This window comes from Rattus rattus, chromosome 2 (genome assembly GCF_011064425.1).
Source record: "Rattus rattus isolate New Zealand chromosome 2, Rrattus_CSIRO_v1, whole genome shotgun sequence".
Classification (NCBI taxonomy): Eukaryota; Metazoa; Chordata; class Mammalia; order Rodentia; family Muridae; genus Rattus; species Rattus rattus.
Genome location: NC_046155.1, coordinates 160,551,789 through 160,572,569, shown reverse-complemented (window position 1 = coordinate 160,572,569; position 20,781 = coordinate 160,551,789). Strand labels below are relative to the sequence as shown.

The 20,781-nt window shown below is 48.4% G+C and overlaps 1 pseudogene; it reads left to right on the top strand.

Annotated features, from left to right (window-relative positions):
• LOC116893360 overlaps positions 1-20,781 on the top strand; it is a 545,263-nt pseudogene that overhangs the window by 489,011 nt on the left and 35,471 nt on the right.

The window sequence follows — 20,781 nt, the reverse complement described above, 5'->3', positions numbered from 1 at the left end:
GTGGAATGTCCTGGTGGCTTTGATGGTGTTTAATTAAATATTTGGCACATTTAATTAATTAAATATTTAAACGTTAAATACAGAATCGGATGTGACTTGGTGGACATTATGTCTCAATAGCCATTAGTCATTCAGCAGCCCTGGGAATGGATCTCTGCAGCCTGGCCCTCCCTCATGGCTTGCAGAATGGCTCCTGGAGACACTTGTAACCACCCCCAAATTAATCTCCCTCTCCCTGGCTGGGATGCCCGGCTCTGTTGCTTCCCCGCATCCCATCCCACATCACTGAGCAGCACACATGGGGTGTCGGGGGAGGGGAACCCTCCTGTTGTTTTTTTCCAGCACCTGCTCACAGAGTGGTGGAATAGGCCAGAAGCCCACAACTGCACCTGCCCCATGAGTACACCTGCCACCCTCACTTTCCAAAGCAGCGTAGATGCCCCCTTCCTAATCATGGCCGGATGTTTCCTCACTTCCAGCCACATCCTCCACCTTTAACCTGACGGGTACCCAGGAGGTGTGGCAGGCTTCTGGACCGCCATGCAAGGGAGATTCTGGAAACACGCTCAGAAGGAGCAGTGACCTGGAGACCCTCTGAGGTTCCTGTGTCCACCCGTGCCACAGAGCTAAGAGTGGGAACAGTCCCCTCTTGCCCCTTCCTTTGAAATGGTAGAGTCACATGCTACCTAGCTGGGGCTCAGGGAGGTCCACCTAGCTCATCCACATAAATGCTCAGCGGTAGGCTCAGATGTGCGTAGGGGGCGGTGAGACAGGGAAATGTCAGCAGACAGCATTCTTTCCAAGGGGTGGACAGATATTTATCCCCTCAAGCCAAGTCCAGTCTTCCCTAAGCCTCCCCGGCCAACTCTGCTACCCCTGTTCCAAAGCACCATTGTTACTTTTTTTTTTTTTTTTTTTTTTTTTCCGGAGCTGGGGACCGAACCCAGGGCCTTGTGCTTCCTAGGCTACCACTGAGCCAAATCCCCAACCCTACCATTGTTACTTTTATTTAGCCCCTCCTCTTCCAACATTTGACGTGCGGTCACGCCAGGTCCTGTCAACTTCTAAACGTCCTGGGATATGGGTCCCTTTCCCTTCTCAAGTCTTTCTAGGGAGGGGCGTTGTCACTTACAATGACGCCTCCTCCTGGAAGCCCCCTGCATTTAGCATGGAAGGAGGGTTGAGAAGCTGAGTAGGCCGCCCCAGTCAGGAACAGCTGACTGGCCACTAGCCTGCCCTGATGTAGCTTAGGTACATCAGGTTGTGGATGATACCCACACCACGGGCATCGGGCATCGGCAGAGACTGTGCGACATATTACTGAAGACAAATGGAACCCTGGGGTGGGAAAAGAGGTTGATCAAGAGGAAAGCTCAGAAGTGCCACCTGCTGGCTCCTGAGAGAAAGACCTGGGATTGGTCCCCAAACAGTGTACCTAAAGGATGTCGGGGAGACTCTCCCCACTCCTAAGCAGTCTAGCCAGTCTTGGCAGAGGAAAACCAGATACTTTGAAGTTTCTAGAATTTCCTTTGAAGTGAGTAAGGGAAGGTTAAAAAAAAGGTATAAAACTCATAGCTTATTTAAAATAAAGAGTAGCTTTTACACTGAAATAAACAGGGATTAAAAAAATACTATCTGGTAGTGAAGCAACACAGGTACAATTACACACACACACACACACACACACACACACACACACACACACACACACAGAGCACTGCATCGGTTTCTTCTGGTCCTGTTCTTTTGCATAACCCTATTTGGGAACCAAAATCTCGGGGCAAGAGATCCGCGTGCTCCTGATCGAAGGAGAAAACCCGAGGTCCAGAACAGGCCCAGAGCAAACACGCGGCGCCCTGCAGTGATCTTTCAGGCCGGCTCCTCTGCACACCTCCCGGCCACCCAGCCTCACTTCCCTGTCCTTTATAAATATGCATGAGGCCTGAGAGACGGGGGCAGCCTTTGTCCCCCCTCCCCACTCCCCAACTCCCCTTTATTTTTGAGGGAAATTAAGCACAATGACAAACTTAGTTATTCATGCAAACCATGAGCCTGTTATCCTGATTATGCAGGACCCAAACTGTGAGTATCTGAGTGCCTGCGCCTCATCAAAGGCTCCATCGGGCTGCACGCGCCCTGGCCCTGTCCTCCTGGCCGCCGCCTTTGTATTCACTTCTCGGCCAGAGAGGCTGGCCACCTCCCTCTGACTGTGCGCTCCAAACGCAGGGACCCCTCCAAGCTCTATTTTAAAGGATTAATTAACCTTGTGAGATTGGCGGGGGGAAAACTCCACCTGGCTATCTGTGCATGAAAGCATCCGCTCACCAGAGTATTTTAAGCCCACGGTGAGGACCATATGGTATTTCAAAGAACAGAAGTTGAAAGTACGGTACATATTTATTCCTTCCACAGAGTGCATGAAAGGGTTTAAGTATTTTATTAAAGCCTATATGTGCAGGCATGTGTGCTCACGTCTGTGTCTGTGTGTGTGTGTGTGTGTGTGTGTGTGTGTGTGTGTGTACGCGCGCGCGCGTGCGCGTGTGTGAAGCGAGCGGAAATCTACTTGACGCATGGAAAAAAAATAAATTACACAGATTTATTTTCATCTTTCTGCCAAGCCACCCCATAGCAACAGTGAAAACTTGGTCTATGTAAACTCGAGAAAACAAGAAATATTTTATCAAGTCGACTCAACTCATAGGGCTACTGCCAATTTTTCCGTTTCCATTTTTTTTTTTTAAAAACACCAGCCGTCCCTTGGAGTCCTTGAGCCAGGCTGAGGGAAAGCAGCCCAAGTTCAGAGCTACAACTTCAACCTGAGAGCAAAAGGAGAACTACATATGGCGAGTGCTCAGAACAGCACCTCCGGACACAGAGCAAGAAGGCCCGGATTCCGACCTTGCAAAACCCTAGCTTTGGAATGTTAGAATTCTGTGCTTTTTGAACCCACTACTTTTGTACCTAAAGCTCCATCCTCTGTCCTAGTCCATCAGGAAGTACTTTATCAGGAAGCAAGTGCTTCCGGGTCACCGCCATCCCTAAGGAGTCGTCATGACAACTTCTGGCCAATCTCAATTTTGCATTTCCCTGGCCTCCAGGAACCTGGTCCCAGATTGGTCAAAAGATCCAAATATCTTTGAATTACTGGGGAAAGTATGCACACAAGTATAGTGTGCAGTCAAAACATACACACATGTAAAATGAAAATAATATAAAAACAAATTAATACTTAAAAAAAAAAAACCACCCAGTATCCATTACTTTTGTATCACTGTGACTAAATACCCGACAGAAACGACTAAAGGAGGAAGTTTGGTTGGCTCACAGCTTCACTACTCATCATGGCTGACTTCCTGGCAGTGGCCTGTCGAGTCCGCGGCTTCTCACATTTTGCTGGACCAGGACACAGGAGTTGGAATAGAATTGGGTGCCTGGAGTGCCCATCAGAGCCCCATCGCTAGTAGCCCCACTTCCATCATCTAGGGACCGAGTTTCAAAACATGAGTTGGTGGGTGGCAGTTCCAATTCAAACTGTAACAAAGCAAGCTGGTTGGGTTTACGTGTTCACGAACCTAACTCTTCTCCTTTGGCCTGTCCATAAAGCTGACCAACCTAGAGGCTCTGCCTGCAGGTCCCAAACTCCTCACATGGGGGAGCAATAGAGTTCTGCTCCTGAGATAGGACAAGTGGGGCCTCTTGAGCAAGTGCTTAGAGGAATTTAAGAAGCATAATTACGAGCTGGAAAGGTGGCTCAGCGCTTAAGAGCACTGATTACCCTTCCAGAGGTTCTGAGTTCAGTTCCCAGCAACCACATGGTAGCTCACAACCATCTGTAATGAGATCCGATGACCTCTTCTAGTGTGGCTGAAGACAGCTACCTGTAATAAATGAATAAATCTTAAAAAGGAAAGAATTATAATTATGAAGCGACCTATGAAGGAATTTATGGCTTTGCCAGTTCATTGAGAGCACACAACTCAGGTGCCAGAGCATGGACTACGAATGCCACCAGACCTTCTTTTACTCCAACTCTCTGTTGCCAGTCCATGGTAGCAGGAAGTTAATGACTTTGTGAAGCCTCCAGACGTCCACGTTTGCTTTGCTGCCTTCTTCTTCTTCTTCTTCTTCTTCTTCTTCTTCTTCTTCTTCTTCTTCTTCTTCTTCTTCTTCTTCTTCTTCTTCTTCTTCTTCTTCTTCCTCCTCCTCCTCCTCCTCCTCCTCCTCCTCCTCCTCCTCCTCCTCCTCCTCCTCCTCCTCCTCCTCCTCCTCCTTCTTTTGACCCAATTAGGTAAGATATAATTGCCCACTTAAACATACAAAGCCCGGTACCATCCATCCCTTGAGAACATTAATAACCTGTGAATACACAGAGCAAGATCTTTACGTCAGCCTCCATCGTCCTGCCACAGCTTCTCCCTCTCTCTCCCTCCTGTCTCTTCCTTTCTGTTCTAGTCTCTCCTCCTCTTCCTTCAAACTTCTCTCCCGCCCATCCTTCCTTCTCCTCCAATGGCAGGCCTCCTTCTATCCTGTACCTGCCCCTCACCTGTACTTTACAAATTCAATGGGGAGAAGGTTCTGGTGAAGTCACCTGAGTCCTGAGTACGTGACTTTAGGGTGAGGAAGTTGCTTCTGGTCTTAAGGTCTAAATGGGAAAATGCAAATTTCCCTCCTGTGAATTACTTCCGGGTTTTCTTGGGCTTTGTGCTATGTTCATTCATGTCAGATTTCAGCTAAGACACTTTTCATAGTTTAGGTTTGGCTTTTGCTTTTGTTTTGTTTTCATATTTTTTGAAACAGGGCCTCACTTTACAGGGCCCAAGCTGACCTCAAACTCAAGGTCCTTCTGCCTCAGCCTCCCAAATGCTGATATTATAGGCATCTGTTACCACGTGTGACTACCCTCAGTTACCTTAGCTTCTCCTCTCCACCTACTTCTGAGTTCCTGAGACCAACAGAGCCAGAGCCAGAGCCAGAGTGACACCGCCTGGGGAAGCATTTGTCTGGTCCATCCAGTTTCTTGCCTTTGAGGTTCTGCTCTGCTCATGGCTAAATAACACTATCTAAGCTGTGAATCGGGTCTGAAACACTCAACCCACATGACAGTGGTGAAATTGAACCACCATCCTCTGAGGAGGGGGGTGAGGTCATATGGTAAGAGTTTAGCCAGGTTTATTGCCCACTTAAATCCAGATTTGAATATTGCCCAGATCGCCACTATGGTTTCCCACTGCACTGGCTAGTCTTCTGCCAACCTGACACACAAGCTGGAGTCATCGGAAAGGAGGGGACCTCAACTGAGAAACTGCCTCCATAAGATCTGGCTGTAGGGCATTTCCTTAATTGGTGACTGATGGGGGAGGACTCAGTCCATTGTGAGTGGTGCCATCCCTGGGCTGGGCTCTATGAGAAAGCAAGCCGAGCAAGCCAGGGGAAGCAAAGCAGTAAGCAGCATCCCTCCATGGCCTCTGCATCAGCTCCTGCCTCCTGGCCCCCGCCTTGCTTGAGTTTCTGCCCTTACTTTCTTTGATGATGTACAGCAATGTGCAAGTATAAGCTGAATAAACCCTTTCCTCCTCAACTTGCTTTTTGGTCTTGGTGTTTGTCACAGTAATAGAAACCCTCAGTAAGGCACCCACACTTGTAATCTCAGCACTGGGAGTCCAAAGCAGGCAGATCAAAAGTTAAAGGTCAACATGGGCCACAAAATGACTTCAAGACACCCCCCCGACAAACACACACACACACACACACACACACACACACACACATATACACACACACACACTCAAAACATTTTCAAGAGAGCAAATCTTAAATTTTCCCAACGAATGATGGAGACATCCTAAGCAGGGGAGATGGTGGAAATGCTGATGGCCACATTCAGTCATTCCACAATGTTTACACGTAGCAAACATCACCTCATACATTATAAATGCCAACAGTTTATTTGCCAGTTGCATCTTTTTAAAAAAAAAAAAATGGGGCTGGAGAGATGGCTCAATGATTAAGAGCACGGACTGCTCTTCCAGAGGTCCTGAGTTCAATTCCCAGAAGCCACATGGTGGCTCACAACCATCTGTAATGAGATCTGATGTCCCCTTCTGGTGTGTCTGAAGACAGCTACAGTGTACTTATATACATGAAATAAATAAATATATCTTTAAAAAAAAAACCCAGAGGAGGGGTCAGATACTTTCTACACTCTCCAGAATGTTTAACATCTTATCACAACATGGAAAAAATTTAAACTGCCTGACATTGTAGAGAAAAGAAATCAATATAAATACAATGTAACTTAGATGATGAAATTAGCCAGTTTTTTAAAAGATTTTTTTAAAGATTTATTTTTTTATATTTGTGAGTACACTGTCACTCTCTTCAGACACACCAGAAGAGGGCATCAGATCCCATTACAGATGGTTGTGAGCCACCATGTGGTTGCTGAGAATTGAACTCAGGACCTCTGGATGAGCAGTCAGTGCTCTTACCCACTGAGCCATCTCCCCAACCCCCAAAGACTTGTTTTTATTTTGTGTGTATTAAATGTTTTCCCTGCACGCATGCCTATTGCCCAGGGAGGACAAAAGAGGGTATTAGATACCCCAGACCTGGAGTTAAGGGTAGTTGTGGCCAGGCATAGTGATGTACACCTTTAATCCAAGCTCATGGGAGGCAGAGGCGGGCGGGCCTCTGTCAGTTTGAGGTGCTTGTTCTACATGGCGAGTTCCAGGACAGCCAGATCTACATAGTGAAACCTTGCATCAGGAAAAAAAAAATAGAAAAGAAAGAAAGGACAAGAACAAAACAAAACAAAAGGATGGCTGTGAGCTGCTGGAGATTGAACTCAGGACCTTTGCAAGAGCATTCAGTGATCTTAACTGCTGAGCCATTTCCCCAGTTCTCCTTGCTATTTTAAAAGTGGTATGTGGCTGGAGAGATGGCTCATCAGTTAAGAGCACTGACTACTCTTCCCAAGGCCCTGAGTTCAATTCCCAGCCTACAAATACTGACTCACAACCATCTATACTGGGATCTGATGCCCTCTTCTGGCATGCAGGTATACTCATATAGAGCACTCATACACACAAAACAAATAAATCTTTTAAAAACGTGTGTGTGTGTGTGTGTGCGCGCACACACGCACGCTAGAGGAATCCAAAATAGGGTGTCAGATTGTCAGATCCCTTGGAACTGAAGTTACAGGCTATTGTGAGCACCATACGCACCAAACTCCAGCCCTCAAGAGCAAGTGGTGTTAACCACTGGGCTCTCTCTTCAGCGCTGCCATTAAGATTTAAAAGCAGTTACTAATAGGTTGAATATTCCTTACCTGAAATGCTTCAGACCAGAAATGCTATGGATTTTCGTTTTATGTGGACCCGTGCTGAGTGGAGATTAGCCAGCTACTAATTTGATTAGCCGGCAACCTTTGGTTCTATGACAGAATCAAGTGCGTATTTCACAATTCATCTATGAACCCTGTGAAGTGTTTCAGGAGGCGCCTGCCTGTGGACTGTGTTTGATCATATGGTTACTGTAAACTTCTCTACTGTAATCAGTATATATATATATATATATATATATATATATCATACACATAGATAGATGCTAGATAGATAGATGCTAGATAGATAGATGGATAGATAGATTGATTCTGTCAGTTCATCAGTAAAGGGCTTGCCTTGCAAAAGTGAAGACCTAAGTTTGAATGTCAGAATCCACATTAAAATGAATAGGTAAGCAGCAGCCAGACACGGGTCCAAGTTTGCATGCAGTGTTTCAGAGGTGAGATAGGATTTCTAGAGCTTGCTGGCAGCTACACTAGCCTACTTGGCAACTTCTAGGTAAGTGAGTCACTCTGTCCTGAGGAACACCACAGGAAATTGTCCTCTGAAGCACACCCCCCCCACACACACACACTGTTCCATAGAAAACTCCAGTTTATGGTTTCCCCTAGACAATAGACCATAAATATATAACATATATTATAGCATTAAGTATGATAATCTAGAGACACAGAATGCTGTGCACAGGTTACACGTAGATTCTGCACTAGCCTCCGTAAGGGTCGAGTATCCTCAGTTTTGATAATTTTGGTGGTCCTGGAACCAAATCCCCAAGGGTTCCATGAAGAGGGAGAGCCAGATATACCTTTGCCTTTATCCTGTCTTTCTTTTTTAATGAAGAGGTTTGGCTTTCTATCTACAGATAATTAATGCAATCATTTAGAAATGTTAGCTAGATTTGAGGAAAGACAAACAGGATGGTAGATCTTCTAAAAATTCAAGCAGATATAAGTGTGAAGGACTTTTGGGTCACAGAAATGAGTGTAGCAGCAAATGAAGAGAGGAGATGACAATGAAGAAAGGGGAGATCCGCCCCCACCCCAAGACAAGGTTTCTCAGTGTAGTCTTGGCTGTCCTGGAACGAGATCTTTAGACCAGGCTGGCCTTGAATTTAGAGATCTGCCTGCCTCTCTGCCTCCTGAGTGCTGCCTTATAAAGTATTTAAATTTCAGTCATCCAGACTAATTGTCTCCATCTGAGGTCTAACTGCCTGAATAGGTGAATTGTGGTGCTTAGCACTGCAGAAATCAGGTGAGACACAAATTTCAGGGGGACAAAAGGGATTCCACTCCATATAGCTTAAAAGGGTTTGTGATACATCTAGGAAGGGGTCTGATAGTGGGGAGGACCAACGATCTCAGTCTGCCAGGAGGATTTATGGAAGCTGGGTTTGACTGTAAATCTCAGCTACTTGGGAAGCTGAGGCAGAAGGATCACGAATTCTAGGCCTAGGCCAGCCTGGGCCTAACAGAAGCGCTTCAGGGCTACCCTGGGTCTACAGAGAAAGTTCAAGGCAGGCCTGGGCAAACTTGGTTTCTAAAAGTAAAATTGGCGGCAGGCAGGCAGCAACAGTACTGGAGCAATTTTCCACTTGTGCCAGCATGTAGGTGCTCAAATTTTTTGGATTTTTTGAATTTAGTGGAGCCAGTGGTACGGTTCATGGACAGCACGTTTGAGGGCTAGGTTCAATCCCTAGTATGAGCGAGAAAGAAGGGGGCGGGAAATAAAGGAGGAGAGAGAGAAAAGAGGAGGGAGAAAAAAAATCAAACAGGTGTAATGAGCTTTAGTGGTATGAGGTATGGTGCCAACACTGAACCAATCCAGAAGAAAAGGAGAAATAGCAGGAGAGCAAGGGAAGAGAATCCTGGAGAGCCTAAGAGTTGTGAAATGTGGACGTCAATCTGGTTCAGCCTACACAAGGGCAGGACTATGAACGTGGCGAAAGCAGGTCTGAAAGCAGCACCCGCTCAATGTGCCTGCGCGTGCGCCGGACCCTAGCGTCCCCGCCCAGCTCTCTTCAGCCCCGCCCACGCGACGCCCTCCCTAGAGCCTATGCTCACGCTTGGCCCCGCCCATGCCCGCCCAGCCCCGCCACCTCGCGGTGCGCGAGGAAGCCACGAGGCCCGAAGTCCCGCCTTCCCAGTGATCCACCTACGTTTTGCTCTGTTACAGAGGCGCGTTGCGTTAGCTTGACGCTGCGCAGCCGCAGTGGGTATGGGGCGGGGACAGGGGAGGGGCCGGATCGGAGGCGGAGGCTGTGGGGGCGGGCTCTGAAATCACGTGGGTAAACACGCTGCACGTGGAGCTCAGCCTGAGCCAGAAGGGCGGGGCCGCAGGATCAGAGGAAGGATGCCGGTAGGGTGTGCGCGCGCGCAGGGAGGTCTTGGGCAGCGCGGGACGCGAGCCGCCTGGTTCTGTCCCGAACTTCAGTACCTTTATCCGGCTGCATTGGTGACAGCTGTGACCAAAGCAGGCCCAGCCCTAGGGGTCGGAACCACCCTACAAAATAACCCCACAGCGTGTGCGCTCACCCATTTCCCAGATGAGGTAAAGAAACTTGCTCCAAGCCACGTGGCTGGAAAGTGGCGCCACCAAGATCTGCCCTGGGAAGCTGGGCTCCTCAGGCTTGCTTTGTGGCGTGCGTGGCCAGAAGTTCTGGGGTCTCCTGCATTCTGCCCTTACTCTAGGGACTGCATTTGGTCCGGCCAACACGGTGAGGCCTATTGCCCTGTGCACAATGAGGTGACAGGGGTGCCTGCTTTCCCAGCCAGCAGTCTAGAGGCGGGCGCAGGTCAAACGGTCGAGATCGTTTCCGTCTGGGTGTGGCGGGGACACCGCGGTGGGATCCGGACACCTGACCCTGCATCACTGCTCCTTAGACAGTTCCTCCTCCATTTCTTCGCCCTTTCCTTCTCCCGGAGCAGCACAGAGCTCCTTTCAGTGACGACGCCCAATGCAGCGGGTTCCTACCCTTCTGCCCCAAAGGGCCTCCTTTCCTCTCCTCCTCGTCCTCCTCCTCTCCCATCTGTGCCGCGTGACCGGGGGTGGGGTGGGGGGAGGCGCCGTACATGGCGCAGTCCAGGCGTGGGGCCCAGCCAAGCTGTCATCCCGGACTGGCGGGCCTGAGGAGGCCTAAAAGGGGGGACCCGAGTGCTTGGGACTGGTAGGAAGCGTGATCCAGTCTGAAAGGCTGAGCTGCCAGGAGTCCCGGAGAGGAAGGCGCGCCCCCTTCAGGCTTAAGCGACTAGGTCCTGCGGCCCTAAAAACCCATACCTGGGCCCCTCCTAATTTTGGGTCTGAGGGTTCAGGAGCTTGTTAACAGGACATTCCATTAAACCGATCAGGGATCCTAGGCAGCTCGGTGTAGCAGTAGGCCCTGAAGCCAGCCTCAGTGTATGACCTTGGGCAAATTGCTGAACCTCCGTTTTTGTTTTTCTCAGTTTCTCCAGATTCATTTACCAATATGCCAGCCTCAATATGTCCCTCACTGATGGTGCTTCTGTCTTTATCTTCCTATGCCCTCTAACCAGCATCCTTACACATTCAGCCACGTGTGTTGTTCCTGTGCCTCCCAGAACAACCATAGGGTTTTAGGCTCACTCCATGTGGGTTGCTCTGTAGTGTACTGTACAAAGGTTTTCTGCAGAGAATTTGGAGATTTGGCTGGGGAAGACCCTCCTTCCGGCTGTCTCCTTCCCCTGAGGAAGCCAAAACACTGGGAGCCCTAGGACACAGCGGGAAGGAAGAATTAACAGAACCCTGCTGAGCTGTGCCCTGCCCTGAGGCTAGTGGGTAGACCTGCTTCCCCCAGGCCAGTCACTGAAACTGTATAATGGAGTTAGTAACTTCTGGGGAGTGGGTGACCATGGCTTTCCAGGTACAGCAAGAGTCCTGCTGTGAAGTGCAGCATGCAGCTGTCCAGGGGCTCATCTCTTGCTGTTCAAGTCTTAACCAGGTTCTGTGCTATTTCTGTATCAGCTGCTTTTGCCAGACCACTGACAGCCGCCCCCTCCCTCCCTTCAACCCTCCACTCCCCTTCTGTGGAGTCAGGTAGTTCTGATGGGCTGACTCCAGTTCTGCCTCAGGGACTGATTCATGCCACATGCCTGTCCTGCCCCAGCTCGGCATTCCTTGGCCACAGTGATTAGGGACCATTCTGCTAGAAACTTTGAGAAGGAAGTTCTGGCCGGCAGGAATGTCAGCCTTAAAAGATACTGGAAAATAGCAAGTGGAGAGTGAAGTCTGCACAGAACAAAGCCAAGCTAGGCAAAGTGGATGCCTCTCAACACCCAGATGGAGCCCTTCCTGAAACTAGATAGAATTGTGGTTTGGCTATTTCTCAGGATTCATAAATTTCTCATTTCTCCTTCTGAAAATTGTTATTCTTTAACCCCTTCTGACTTTTTAGGGACATCAGACCTTAACTACCACTTCTGAATGAAATGTGGGACTTCAGGTCACATGGCCTACCAGAGTTCAGTCTACCAGAGTTCAGTCAGTCTACATGTCTCCATGGTGTATGGGGCAAGGCTTTTGCTTGCTCTGACTTTTGCCTATCTCTTGACCCTTGGTGACCTTGAAAGAATGCTCTAACTCTTGGTCCATGACTATAACCCTAGGGCTCAGAATCTTGTTCTCAGCTAAGGGAAAGTGAATAAGCCATCGATCTCCCATGGCTTACTGGGATTTGGTGTTATCTTCCTGCTCTTGGCATGCAGTACCCTTTTTTTTAAAAGACTTATTTATTTATTCTATATAAGTACACTGTAGCCATCTTCAGACACACCAGAAATACAAATGGTTGTGAGCCACCATGTGGTTGTTGGGATTTGAACTCAGGACCTCTGGAAAAAAGCAGTCAGTGCCCTTAACCACTGAGCCATCTCTCCAGCCTCCAGCACGCAGGAGTCTTAAATGGCCATTCCTTTTCTACTTCTGTTGGTCTCCTAACCCTCTCTAACCATTCTGCCTCTCCCTTGAGCCCTCTCATAGATACCATGACCGACCTTGGGTAGTAGAAAACAGATGCGTTTTCTACTCTTAACTTTCCCCTCTAGGTCCCAAGGCTCAGACACTCTGGGCACTTGTACAAGCACATCCAAAGGGCCACAGCTGCTACCCACCAGCAAGCCAGAGGGTGGGAAGTGTGAACACACAGGAGGGGAGGGGACGCAGCGTGGGGGTACAGACGGTGCGCCTCCCAAAATGTGCTGCTGCACATCTGCCCAGAGAAAGAGGGAGGCGCGGAGTCGCCAGCTTTTTGTTATTTTTACTTTTTGGTGCGCGGGGCCATCTGTGCAGGTTTGAGCTTGTCTGGAGGCAATGGGGTTGCAGATGAAATTCAAATACAGGCTTACTTCGCAGGCTGTCATGCAGAGACTTTCTCCAGGAGCTGGGATGGCAGTGCTGGGTTTTGTGTGCGTGTGTGTGTGTGTGTGTGTGTGTGTGTGTGTGTGTGTGTTTGTGTGTTTTAATAGGATCAGCAAATGCCAGGGTCCAGCAGCTGTGCCTGTGAAACCTTCCACCAGCCCAACAGCTGGCAACCACAGTCCCCTCAGCAAAGGCCTTGGATCACCAGTCCAGTGGAGGGAACAGGGCAATAATGGCAGAGATGGAGCAGGAACAAATCTGATCCACCATGGCCTTTCCCTATAATGCGTCCATGAATTTGCTGCTGCAGATCATATCCCTATGGCTCTTTCTTCCCCCTTCCTTCTGTCCCTGTCTTTCTCCCTTCTTTTTTTGTGCTACCAAGGACCTTAATGCATGCTAGGCAAGTGCAGTCTACTGAGTTAGAATCCCCTCACTTTTTTCACTGGAACTTTGAATCTTCCTGCTACAGTCTCCCGAGTACCCGGGGTTACAGGCTATGTCACCAGACTCAGCAGGGCCCTGGTGTAATGGCTGTCTACTGCCTGACACCTGTACCCCAACCCCATCCCCACCCTATGCTGATGAAGTTTAGATGCACTTGATAACAGTCCCTTGTTGCTGGATGCTGGATGGATACTTCCTGGAGGCCTCTGCCCTGCCCGGGATGGCTAGCCACTTTGTCTTGGAGCTCCACTCAGCAAGAAAGGGAGAGAATCTCAGGCAAGTTTAGAAAGTCTTCCATGACGTTCCTGACGCCTCACTCTGGAGCCTGGGGTAAGAGGGCAATGATGGGTAGCCAAATGCATTCAATGAAATAACAGCAGGGACCAAGAGTTAGCAAGGTCTCTTTCCTCTTTCCTTCCCTCCCTCCCTCCTTCCCTCTCTCCTTCCTTTTGATTTCTTTCCTCTCCTTTTCTGCCTCCCCTCCTCTCCTCCTTCTTGCTTACCTTTCCCTCTTCTTTAATAAGGAGCCCTTGCTGAATGTGGGGATGCAAGCCTTTAATGCTAGCTCTCAGGAAGGAAGCAGAGGCAAGCAGATGGCTGTGAGTTCAAGGACAGCCTGGTCTACATAAAATCCTTTAATGAGGAGTAGGATTGGAGCCTCACAAAGATCTCCAGTCCTGAACAATATTCATTCTCTCTCTCTCTCTCATGCACATGCACACGCACACGTACATGCACACACAGAGACAGACAGACAGACAGACAGAGACTGCAGTTGCTCCCGGAGGCCAGGGTAGATCCCGAAATCCTCCGCGTGGGATTACAGAAGAGCAAGATGGGGGAAGGGGAGGGGAGGTTAAGGTCAGGCAAGGTCTGCCTTCACTCCTTAGGCACAGTCATGACAGAAAATGTGTACATAAGAGCTTCCGGGGCCTCCCTGGCTCTGGGCTCACATGGTGCTGACTAGCTGGGCAAACAGACTTTTTCCCAATCAAACCAAAGAGATCAATTATTAGCATCAACTGGGTACGTTGACTGAAGTACCATTGATAGGAGCATGAAAGAAATATCATTGATAAGCCTACCCACCCTTCCCACCCTTCCCTTTGCTTGCATGAATCCTTCTCCCTGCCTGCATCTGTCTCATCCTGCAGATGGGGTGTCCTTCCAGCTGGCTGGGTCCATGTTGAAGTGCACCCTCCTCAGGGAGTCAGTCTCGCTGGGATCTAAAGGCTCTAAGGCCACACCACATCCCTGACCCTGCAAGGTCAGCTTCTGAGGTAGATGCGTTTGGTCTTTCGTCATGAGACAGAATGAAGAAGCTGAGGCAGCGGGGAAGCGTTTTCCCGCAGTGTAGTACAGGGTCCAGTCCAGGAAGAACAAAGCCAGCCTTTGAGGGGAGGGTTTCAAGAGCCTCTCCACCTAGGATTCTTTCCCACGGCCGCCTATCAGAGCAGCGAGAGGTATTGAGCATCTGCCTTTCTGCATAGGACACCCTTTTAGGGAACAGCCGCGGAGTCTCACCTGCCCCACATGCTTTCGATGAGCTGAGGGTCAAAGATGACTTCCAAGATCCAAGCAGACCAAAAAAGTTAGGGGAAGGTGGAGCCCAACTGCTTTCCAGGGTGACTTCTGCTCTATGCATTGTTGTGGGCCTCACCCACACGCACCCTGACCTCTAGAGAAATGAAACCGCCTTTGCATGAGAGGAAACAGGAGTTTCTTGAAGTATGATTGCAACCCCCAAACGCCCCAAATTAGTCTTCGTCTCCATCTGGAAGAAGACCCCACAGAAAACAAAAGTCAAGCCTTCGGTGCTGACTCCGAACTTCTGGCCTGGGTACTGTGCAAGAACAAGCTGGGCCTCTGGAAAAACTGAGGCTTGGAGCTGTCAGACAGCCAAGCCAATGACGGTCGAGCCTACTCTGGGAGACAGTGGCTTGCAGGCTCAGATGTGTTTGAAACAGGTAGAAGAAAATGTCTGGTTTTTTTTTCTCGTATAGTGTGTGTGTGTGTGTGTGTGTGTGTGTGTGTGTGTGTAAGATTTCTTTATGTAGTCCATACTGTCCTTGAATTTGTAGCAGGCTCCCTACCTCTGCTTCACCTAGTGTTGGGATCCCAGGCAGCTTGGACTCCAAGGCATTTGTATTAACGTTAGTAGTGGTTGAATATATGCAGTTCTGGGATGAAATGTATACTTCCTTTTCTTTAAAAGCATTTAAAAATGTTTTATGTATATGGACGTTTTGCTTGAATGTATGGGTACCACATGTGCCCAGTGCCAACAGAAATCAGAAGAGGGCATCAGATGCCCCGAAACTGGAGTTCCAGGTGTGAGTCATGATGTGAGCACTGAGAGTTGAGCCCAGGTCCTCTGGGAGAGAACCAGTGCTCTTCAGCTGGTTTCCTCCCTCCTTCACCTCCTCTCTCCTTCCCTGCCCTCCCTCCCTCTTCCTTCTTTCCTTCCTCACTTCCTTCCTTCCTTGCTTCCTTCCTTCCTTCCTTCCTTCCTTCCTTCCTTCCTTCCTTCGTCTTCTCCTTCTAAAACTGTTCATTTGAAAACAATTCTTTTCTGAAGACAAGGCCTCACTATCTTCTTTAAACCCCTGGAGATCTCTCAGGTGCTGGGTTCCAGGTGTGTGGCATTCTGCCCAGCATGGTTTTCTGGTTTTGTTTGTTTGTTTATTTGTTTGGAGAGTCATGATATCAGCAACATGTGTCTGTTCTAAGAAGACATGTACTGCATACATGGAGGTCAACAGCACTGGACCTGAGGCCACAGTATAGAATACAGTTGGGCTGTATCTGGAGAGATACTGGCATGCAGGCACACTGCTTCCAGGGCTGCTCAGAGGGGAGGCCATGTCTGAATGCCAACTCTCATTTTTTTACATTTTCAGGTTCCGTAGTAGTGTGTGTTGGCCTTGAACTCCCCATCTTCCTGTGGTTGCAAATAGTTAAATAATAATAGCAACTCTGACCCGGGAGGACACCCACCTGCACTGCTCTGCACAGCCCAGAAGAGCAACACTGAATGCAGGACTGAGAGAACCTTGATCAGAAGGCTGCTTGGGTAGGTACTTGGTCAGAACGACCCGGAACTTTCTGGATGGCTCTGTGAGTGCTGACATATCCTAACTTTGGGTGCTTAGCACATCTCTTCCCCAAAGCGCATGACCCATGTGTCTGATGTTGAAGTGCAGGTTAGGCTCCTGCATCTCATCCGACCTTTGTGACCCTTTCTGGAATTGGGGCCATTGAGGAGTGGCTGCTTTGCTCAACTGAAGACACTAGAAGCATGGCCTCGGCTTGGTTCCTCCCATTCAGTCTATGTCTTGCTTTTCAGTCTTCACAGAAGAAGACAGTCTATGGTATAAGAACCCATCCATTTATCTGCCCATCCATTTGGAAACAAGTTTTTAATGAGCACCTATTTTGTGCTGGGCCCCTGGTCTGGGCAAAGAAAAAGGGAGTGGCTGGGGGGGTGTGTATACTTGCGTATTCCATTTTATTTGTATCTATTGAGGCAGTCTTAATGCCTAGGAAGGCCATGAATACCTGAGCCTAAAGTATCCTCCTGCCTCTCTTCTTGGTAGATGGGCCCCCATCTATGCCTCTGTACATTTTAAACTACTTTGTGATACAGTGGAATGAAACAGCCTGCAAGAAAACAGCAAGCTGGGCATGGTGGTACACGCCTTCAATCCCAGCCCTAGGCATGCAGGGGCAGGCAGGTAGATCTCTGTGGGTTAAAGGCCAGCATGGTCTACACAGAGAAACCATGTCCTGAAAAAAACGACAACCAAAAACCTTATTAAATACTTTCCCTTATTAATTCAGAGTAAAATTTTGGATCAAACTGAGGCCCTTGCCTCTGCCTCTCAGGTGCTGGAATTATGGGCACACACACAACGACCTAACGACAAATGTGAGGAGATGGGAGCTCCCTCCTTGGCTAAGAGTACACACGGGGGGATTGGGCAAGTTGATTACAGCTGGGGGAAGGTGCAGGGACTCGTGTTCTTTGGTGTGACAATCCCATGAGTAGCGATATGCCCCAGAGGAAGCACTGACAGATGAGTGGCATCTCCAGCCCCTCACTGGGGGAGTCTGGACATGTGCTGTACTGCAGAGCTACACTCCTGGGCCATTGTTCCATCGTGTTCTCTGCTCAGTCCTCTGGTTCAGTGGTGTCCTCACTCTCAATGCCCATGACAGAGCAGAGGAACACTAGACTGGGAGACAGGAAGCATGGCAGGAAGTGGCAGAGCAAGATCCAGTGCAAAGGCGTCTGCTTCCAGAGTCCAGTGGAAACATTCTATTAGTGGAAGTCAAAAGAGGGATGGGGTCACATAGGCAGCAAGCGACAAGGTGCCGAGGACGGTGAGCAGTCACTTGAGCTGGACTGTCTTAGAAATTACTGTTGGGGGTTGGGGATTTAGCTCAGTGGTAGAGCACTTGCCTAGCAAGCGCAAGGCCCTGGGTTCGGTCCCCAGCTCCGAAAAAAAAGAAAAAAGAAAAAAAAAAGTTACTGTTGGCCTGTAAGCCTAGAACCTAGGGAGGATGAGGCAGGAGGATTGTGGGCTAGCCTGGAGTATAATAACACATGTGCGCATGTACACACACACCCCTCCATTTCAGAGGGAGGGAGAGACAGATTAGTGCATTCGTGCTTGGGTGGTGGTGCACACCTATAATCCCAGCTACTTGGGAGGCAGAGGCAGGAAGATCATAAATTCTAGGCCAGCCTAAGCAATTTAACAAGGTCAGATTTAAAGGGGGAGAGAGGGCTGGGATGTTGCTCAGGGGTAAAGCGCTTAACATGCAAATATAAAGACCTGAGTTGGGAACCCTAAAAGCAACATAAAACCGGATGCTGTTAGCACACATCTGTGACCCCAGATCTCCCACAAACAGATGGGAGGCAGAGAATTCCTGGAAGCCTGTGGACCAGATAGTCTAGGGCATGCAATGAGTGAACACACAGATACAAGATCAGGAACAATTAAAAAGGGAAGGTTGACAGTAAGTCCCTAGATGGTATTCATAAACCCCTAAGACCAAAATAAAATGGGCCCTGCAGGTCCCAAAATAAGATGGCTCAACAGGTTGATCCCTGAAACCTACATAGTGCAAGGAGAGAACTGACTCTCAGTTGTACACACACACACACACACACACACACACACACACACACACACACACACGAATACAGGAAGTGTGGGAGCTGTTGGTTTTAGATGTTCCTTGCCTTCCCTTTACACCCCGTGTTCTGCGATTGTTTCCTACAGTACCACGGGATTATGTATAACTGAACAGCTTCCTTCAATGTCTGCCCTCAGACCTGCTCTGAGCATCAGTCACCCTGTCCCTCCTTCCTAACCCCAGCTTCCTGCAGCTCAGGCACCACACCCTTCTTCGGTTTGACATGCAGTCTCTGTCACCTTTTTTTTTTTTTTTTTTTGGTCTTATCTTCCTGTACCCCACACTAGGAACACTTTTTTGCAGACTGCCAGAGAGAAGTCGACAGCCACACGGAGCCTGGCAAGGTGGGCAGCACCTGCAATCCCATCATGAGAGGCTGAGGCCGAAGCATTGCTAGTTTCAGGCTGGCATGGACCATACAGCAGAACTGTCTCCAAAGACAGAGCTCCAACAGCAGCAGCAGCCCTGTCCCTGAGGTCACCCCAGTCCTGCGCTGCTGGTTCTCCCTTGCTTTGTCTGCCCTACTCCATCATTGGTGGTGCCCAGCGTTCAGTAGAGGCCCCCAGGAAGGAACTGCATGCATTAAAGTGGAAAAGCCAGCATTAGAGCTGAATCTCCAGGGCCAGTCTGATGCTACACGTTTTAGAGTTGGGATTGATGAGAAAAATGACTTAACACTGTTTTTATTTAATAAGAGACAGCATTGTCTTCCCCATCCGAGGCTCCTTGGAAACAGTACCAGGTAAGCGAGTGAAACTGAGCGCATTAGAGTTTTCTGGAGTTAAATTCGGAATTAGGACAAGGTAGGGAAAAAAAATCTATGCTCATTGAATAGGAAATGCAATTGTCTGTCAGTGCAGGAACTGAGTGTCTGCAGCAAATTGTATTTAGGGCTCTATTGTCGCAGGCAGATTAGCTAATGCTTAGTTTTAAGTGTGGGCTCCTAATGCTGTTACTCCTGGTTAACTCTGCCTGGTAGGTAACCTTGTGGAACAAATGACTGCCTTGCTTGAATAACATATTTGATCAAATAGGACAATTCTTTCAAAAATTGAGTTCTCTGTGGCAATTTGAGACCTGTAATCAGCAAATTAGATGATTACAGCAGGGATAAAAATAGTCTTCTAACAATGTCCAAGGTATAAATGTGATTTGAATTTTAAACTACTGAACATGTGGTAGGAAAATGCACGGTTGGGTAAATAGGACGAGACATTATCAGATCTGATTTCCCTTCTATCCCTGCTCTGAGCTCTGGCCTAATTTTGTCCGAGTACCCTCCCGTCTTGTCTGCAGCTGAGTTAAGAGAGATGGATCAGACACTGTTTGTGTCTTAAGGGGCACTCTCTCAGCACACCTATCTGCCTCAGAAAGTCACATGACCTTAATATCACTCATTTATCCATCCACTTGGTATGAAATGACTTCTGTAAGACAGAAAGCTGCCTGAATACCCCCTGGGGAAGACAGCATGGGAAAGCCGTCTGTGACACCTACAGACCAGTGTCTTAGGCAACACTCAGAAGCGACACTTGTAAACCAATCAATGTGCTACTGTGTCCCCATATCAGATGTAGGCCCATGCTATCTCTCCTTTAGATTCTTCTGGCCATCTTAACTCGCCCATGCTATCTCTCCTTTAGATTCTTCTGGCCATCTTAACTCGGACTTCCCTGATCACCTGGCCTCAGCTGCTCTTGAAAAGTAGAATAAACATTTCACACAGGTCTATAGAGCCAAACCAGAGGCCACATCAGCCACAATACTGTCACCAGAAGATAGGAGCTAAGGGACTTATCTCACTAGTGATTCCCTTGGTTTTATGATGGAGCAGCCATGGAAATTACCAATTATTAAAGACTGTATTCACTCATGAAGAATTGTCTTTTATTAGCACAAATGGTGCATTTGCTCTGACAATACCACTTGATTCGAGGCATGACAGTGCATACCTATAATTCCAACACTAAAGAGGCTGAAAAGGAGGATTGCTTGAGGCCAGTGTGAGTTACAGAGTGACTATCAAATCAGAAACATAACTGGCTTCTGGTTTGTGTGTATACACACACACATATATAACGTAAATATAAGGTCTTAAATATAGCCCAGGCTATCCTTAGATTCTGAGTGCTAGGATTAGATGCGGGTCCCCATGCCTGGTAGCCACTGCTTTTTAAGACAAGGTGTCTGCTTGGGGCTTAAAAATAATGTTATCTTGGTATAGTGGCACACACCTTTAATCCTAGCATCCAGGAGGCAGATGCAGGTAGGTCTCTGAGTTCAAGGCCAGCCTGGTCTACAAAGCAAGTTTCAGGATAACTAGGGCTGTTAAAGAAACCTTATCTTGAAAAAAACAACAAAAAGCAAAAGTGTTGTTTGAGTGATGCTATTAGGTGTGATTTGTTTAGTTTTT